This window comes from Rousettus aegyptiacus, unplaced genomic scaffold (assembly GCF_014176215.1).
Source record: "Rousettus aegyptiacus isolate mRouAeg1 unplaced genomic scaffold, mRouAeg1.p scaffold_m13_p_2, whole genome shotgun sequence".
In the NCBI taxonomy this organism is placed as follows: domain Eukaryota; kingdom Metazoa; phylum Chordata; class Mammalia; order Chiroptera; family Pteropodidae; genus Rousettus; species Rousettus aegyptiacus.
The window spans coordinates 106,178,274-106,184,752 of record NW_023416295.1 but is presented as its reverse complement, the minus strand read 5'-3'; the positions used below and the strand labels follow the sequence as shown (position 1 = coordinate 106,184,752).

The window sequence follows — 6,479 nt, the reverse complement described above, 5'->3', positions numbered from 1 at the left end:
TTGCAATGCATATTTTTAGGCAATGAAGCAGAATTTTATAGATACTGGTACATCTACTTCCATTTGGATCTACACGCTGCACAGCAGGAGGCAACGGTAAGCCACTGCTGCATTTTCTTTTCTTCTTTTTATTTTTTCAAATTATTATTTTACCTTGAAAACTATAATAAGATGGTCCTAAATGAAATATGAGATAGTGCTGAAAGATGACACTCCCAGCTGGGAAAGCACAGAACCAGTTAGTTACTGGGGAAGAGAGCAAGCATGAATAACATTGTTGCTAAGGGCACTACTAGACCAAAGCTGAAAGGGATGAAGTCTAGTGGCCGAGGTGCATGAAGGTGAAAGAAAGATATGATGCAACACAAAACATGCAACCAGAATATGAAATGTAAAAAACATGAACAAAGGTACACTGGAAATTATAAAGCATGCAGTTGGAATGTCTAAACATTGCAGTGTTTGGTGTTGGCAAAATAAAAAGAACTGGAATGGGACTTTTCCAGTGAGGCAACTACAAAGTGTTCTACTCTGGAAATGTCAAACTCAGAAAAACTGGAGTGGCATTAATTGAGGCAAGGTGTAACAGATAGAGGCTACGATGTGAGTTTTGACCAAATAATAGCAATCAGACTTCTAGGAAATTTATAAACATAACCACTACTCAAGCTATGCTTCAACTACAGAGGCCGAAGTTAAAATTAAAAGCTTTTATACAAGTATAAAGAGAAACTGATCACACACCAAAGCAAGACATGCTGATAATTATAGGCAACTGGAACACAAAAGTAGGAAATAAAGCAGTATTACATGTCATTGAAAAATTTGGATTAGAGATCAGAAATAAAGTAGGAGATTGGCTCATGAATTTCTGCAAAACCAACAACTTGTCCATGGCAAACACATGCTTCAAACAACTGAACAGATGACTATACATGGACATTACCAGATGGCCACTTTCAAAATCAAATAGACTATGTAATTGAAAGCAGGAGATGAAGAAGCTATATTCTCTCTGCCAAAACAAGACCAGCAGCAGATTGTAGTATTGACCATAAACTGTTAACATCAAACAGAGCAAAACTAAAGAAGAGCACAAAAAGAATCATAGTGCCAAAATATAACATACATAACATTTCTTAAAGATTTACAGTCCACATTAAAAAAGAAACAGATTTGCATTGTTAAACTTAATTGATCAAGGACCAGAACAACTGTGGACTGAAACTGGAAATATTTGGGAAGAAAGTGGAAAGACAAAGCCAGAAGTAAAAAGGAAAGAAAAATTGTTATGAATGACAGAAGAAACACTAAAAATTGTTAGAGATGGGTGAGAGGCAAAAGTAAAAGTTGACAAAAACAGGGTTAGAATGCTTAACACAGTTTTTCCATGATTATCACATAGAGATAAAGAAAAGTATTATTACAATGTAAGGAGATAAAACATAACTACAAAAAAATAAATAAAAAAAGGAAAAACAAGCGATCTCTACCAGAAAATTCAAGAAATAAAAGGGAAATTCAAACTTAGTTTAGGAATACTGAGAGACCAACAAGGAAGTACACCATCTGACCAGGAGAAAAGAATGAGAAGGTAGAAATGGTATAATGAAAAGGTGTAGAAAAGAGCCAAAATGGTAACAGATACCTTTGAAGAAGATTCTTATGAGAAAGAATCTGCAATTTAGAAAACAAAGTAAAACTTTCCTCGAAAGTATTGGGAAGAAATAAATTACAGGGGAAGATGGGATATGCACAGAATTATTTCAAGCCACAGAGACAGACTCTGTCAAAATCCTAACAAGATGGTGTCAACAAATATGGAAAAGAAATTAATGGCCTATAGACTGAAAACATTCAATATGCATTCCGATCTTCAAGAAAGAAAAGACACCAAAGAATGCAGCAATTATAGGACAGTTGCTCTAATTTCCCAAGCAAGTAAAGTGATTCTTAAGGCGATGCAACAAAGGCTTCTACCTTATATGGAGCAAGATATGATGGATATTTAAATTGGATTCATACAAAGAAGAGACTCAAGATCTAATTGTGAGCATTTTATGGATACTAGAGTGCTCTAAAGAATTTCAGAAGAAGTTTAATCTATGTTTTATAGACTATGGTAAAGCCTTTTGCTTCATCAACCATGAAAAGCTATGAACTGCTATCAAAGAAGTGGACTCACGTCAGAACTTGATTTTCCTGGCGTGTAACCTCTACTGGGAACAGGAAACCACTATTAGGACAGAATATGGAGAGACAGAATAGTTTCCTATTGGCAAAGGTATGAGGCAAGGGTGTATTTTACCTCTTTATTTGTTTAATCTGTACACAGAACATTAGACACAAAATTGGGCTAGACTCAAAGGAAGAAGAAGTGAAAATTGGTGGAAGAAATATCAATAACTTAAGACATGCATACGACACCAGCTTACTAGCAGAATGTAGCAATGTTTTAAAGTGACTTCTGAAGAAAATGAAGAAAGAAAATGCCAGAGCAGGACTGCATTTGAACATCAAAAGCACAAAAAATTATGACTAGAGAAGAAATACATGACTTTAACATAGAGAATGAAAACAGAAATTGTTAAGGTTTTGCTTACTTTGGATTAGTCATCAATTTGAATAAAAGACTGAAGCCAAGAAATCAGAGAAGGCTGAGATTCAAAAAGGTAGCAATGGAATTAGGAAAGACCACCAAGAGCAATGATGCATCAGCAGAGAAAAAAGCTAAGATCATCCACATCCTTTATTCCCAATTATTGTATTGTGTATGAATGCAAAATTTGGATAGTGAAAAATATTGGTAGAAAAAAAATGATTAATTTGAAATATGGTGATGGAGAAGAGCCCTATGGATACCCTGGTGCCCCAGAAAGATTAACAAGTGGGTTCTAGAGCAAAGTAAGTCTGAAACATTGCTGGAGGCAAAAATGACAAAACTGAAGCTGTTCTATTTCAGACACATCGTGGTTCTTTGGAAAAGATAATAATCTTGGAAAAATACAAGGTAGCAGGAAAAGAGGAAGACCAAATATGAGACAGGTTTGACTACATCGGAAGCCACAGGCATGAAACTACATAAGCTGAGTAGGGCTGTTGAGGACAGAACATTGTGAATATCATTCATTCATAGTATGAGTATGGCCAGGAGTCAGAGCTGACTCAATGGCACATAAGGCATGGGTGCCTACACACACACACACACACACACACACACACACACACCCCACATGCACGCACGCACATACGCCAACATTAAATATTCTGTCTACCTCATAAAATAGTGAATCTTTTATTTTACACATGTATGAGTGAAGAACAAACTGACCACTTTTCATAGTTATGGAAATAGTTATATTATAGTTGCAAGGACATTTAGACCAGAAAATCTCCGGTGGTTATTTTTTTTTTTAATTTTGACAAAAATTCGAATAAGTATTTTATTTTCTAATTATGTTTTTGGTCTATATATAATGAAATGTGTATAAACTGGAATCCAAATTTTGATTTTTCAAAACATTTTCTCTTTAGAGATGCACAATTTTATGGATAAAACAATAATCTGTTAGTGAAAAAACACAGTATATGGATGGTAAGAAACAGATTACATGAACGTATTTTTTTTTTGAGTTAGCAAGATTTTAACTGCAGCTTTTCAGCATAGTATAAAGTTATACTAGCTCCACCTAGCTAATACAAATCTTCAGTTGGAGAACAAACCTCTAAAATGAATTGAGGTCTACAGCCATGCTACCCTGAACAAGTCTGATCCCATCTGATCTCGGAAGCTAGGCAGGGTCGGGCCCAGTTAGTACTTGGATGGGAGACCACATAGGAAGAATGGGCAATGTAGGCGTAAAAAAAAAAAAATAAAAATAAAAAATAAGGGATAGTAAGCTGACAAAGTCCTTGCAATCTGTGAGGTTGACCAAAGATTGCTTTGCCAAAATATATATATATATATATATATGAATTGAGCAATGTGCTATTACAACATCAGCACAAGTAGAAAAATAATTGTATCACAACTACCAAGAAAACAAAAAATCTTAAAAGAATCTGCAACTCCAAAAATATATTTAGATTCTAATTACAGTTTTGTGATGCACAGAATGACATTGCTGCCTGACAACATAGCGTAGAATATGTCACAGTTGCTGAACATTTTTAATGCAACAGAAGGGTCCTTTTGCCTGCTTTGAAGATAGTAAGGAAGATCTTATTATACATGAGGCAGATACAAACAAAACAAATTATACTAATTTGTAAGTAAATAGTCATATTTAGCTTAATTTGTAATCATAACCAAGAAAATTATCAATATTAATGTAGAGAAGTCAGGTCTGGGACATTTTAAAAAGTACAGTGAAATAGTTTTTATTTTATACTTCGTAGAAACAATAAATTAAATATTCCACATAAAATATGTGTGAAAATACTTGTACTATGTTTTCTTCGTGTATTCTGTTTTCATCTTGTACTATATTCTGTCCTTAATTCCACTGAGGGGGAAAAAAAAAAGCCTCCGTTCAAGAGATAAAGTTGACAATGTGTTTGTAGTTAGGAGATGGAAAAATAACAAAAATAGTAGCTGACATAATCCGTAAAAAAAAAATGTGGAATTTTGCAAACGCAGGCAGAGCTTCCTACAAACACAAGAACACAGACACACACACACACACACACACACACATCTTACTTTTCTTGAGAAAAAGCTTCCCTTCTTTTACTGATCTCTCACTCGCTCATTTTTAGGAAGACACACTTGTCTCCTTGCTGGTTTTTGAACAATCTAGGTACTCATCAGCATTTGTTTGAATGTTTCCTTTAGCTGAGATACTACCTGTGCCCTCAGCTCCAATATTCCCAAGGCTCACTCTCTTGCTTCAGTCAAATATTTGCTTAAACCTAATCCTTTTTGTAAAATAAACATTTTATTTTGGAATAATTTTAGTTTTACAGAAAATTTTCAAAGATAACATGTAGCGTTTCTGTGTATTCCTCAGCTAAATAATTTTTTCTGATGTTTTCATTTTACAGTACTGTGGTATATTTGCCAAAACTAAAAAAGCAATATCAATACATTACTGTTAACTAAACTCCAGATATTATTTACATTTCCATTAGAGCCTTTTTTCTTTTTGGAGATTCAAGTCAGGATATTATACAGCATGTAATTACCATGGGTCCTACTTTTCCTCTCATATAACAGTTTCTCTGTCTTTGTTTTTCATGACCTTGACAGTTTTGTAGAGAATGGTTTAGGTATTTTATAAAACATCCCTTAATTTAGGATTTTCTTTTTCCTTTTCATTTCCTCATGATTAGACTGGGGTTATGGGTTTTTGGAAAGTATAACACAGAGATGAAGTGCCCTTCTCTTCACGTCATCTTAGAAGATAAAATCCACGTGACTTTATTGAGGATTTTACTGTCAATCACTTGGTTAAGGTAGTGTTTATCAGGTTTTTCTATTATAAAGTTACTATCTTTCTTTGCTATACTCTTATTTCAAAGCAAATCACTAAGTCCATTCTACCCCTAAGAGAGATCAAAATTAAACTCCATCGAATGGGAAGGTGTTATCTACATATATTATTTAAAATTCTTTTGTAAGAAAGATTTCTTTATTTTATTTATTTATTTAGTCATCTGTTTATATTTGTATGAACCTATGAATGTTCATACTTTATAATCCAATTCTACATTATTTTGTTGCTCACATTGTTCTAGCTTTGGCCATTGAACACACTTTGAAGTTTTCTCTTCTGACATGCTCCATACTTTAAAAAAAAAATAATTTTATGTACTTCTTACTTTTTGGTTCTATAAAATGCTCCAGGATCTTTTTGCGTGGTTTTTTTTTTTTTTTTTTTTTTTTAGTTCCAGGCCTAAAATCAGCCATTTTTCTAAGGATCTCCAGTTCCTTTTATTGGAGAATGATATGTAGAAGCCAAGATCTCTGTGCTAGATATGCTCATTTCTATTGGGTAAATCTCACCATTTTAATGAAACTACCATGACTAACTTATTTGATACTGAAATCTTTCCTACTCAATTCCCATTTCAAATTTTTATTAGCTTTTTTTTATAGTTTTTCCCCTTTTTCTTACCACACACTACCTTCAAAAATGTTATAGAATTTACTTATATATTCTAATTAGTTTTACTGCCTGTTTATTCTCACCTCTATAATTTGAGTTTTATTAGGACGGAGATTTTTGTTTTTATCATATAGAACAATATCTGACAAAAAGCTGAGAATAAATGAATATTTGTTGAAAATATATTGATATTTATGAGAATTGAATAATTCAAGACATTTTAAATCTCATCCTATTAAATTAAACACTTCAAATTATGCTAAAATTTTGAAAAATAGATATAATTTAGGACAAATTATTTAATAGTATTGAAAAAATCCAAAGAAAATAAGAAATCTTCCCTGTTAAATCTATTGATTAAAGGCCATACAC

The 6,479-nt window shown here is 33.0% G+C and overlaps 1 pseudogene; it reads left to right on the top strand.

Annotated features, from left to right (window-relative positions):
• Nucleotides 1–3,740: 3,740 nt before the first annotated feature.
• On the top strand, nt 3,741–3,859 carry LOC118614028 (annotated as a pseudogene).
• Nucleotides 3,860–6,479: the final 2,620 nt, after the last annotated feature.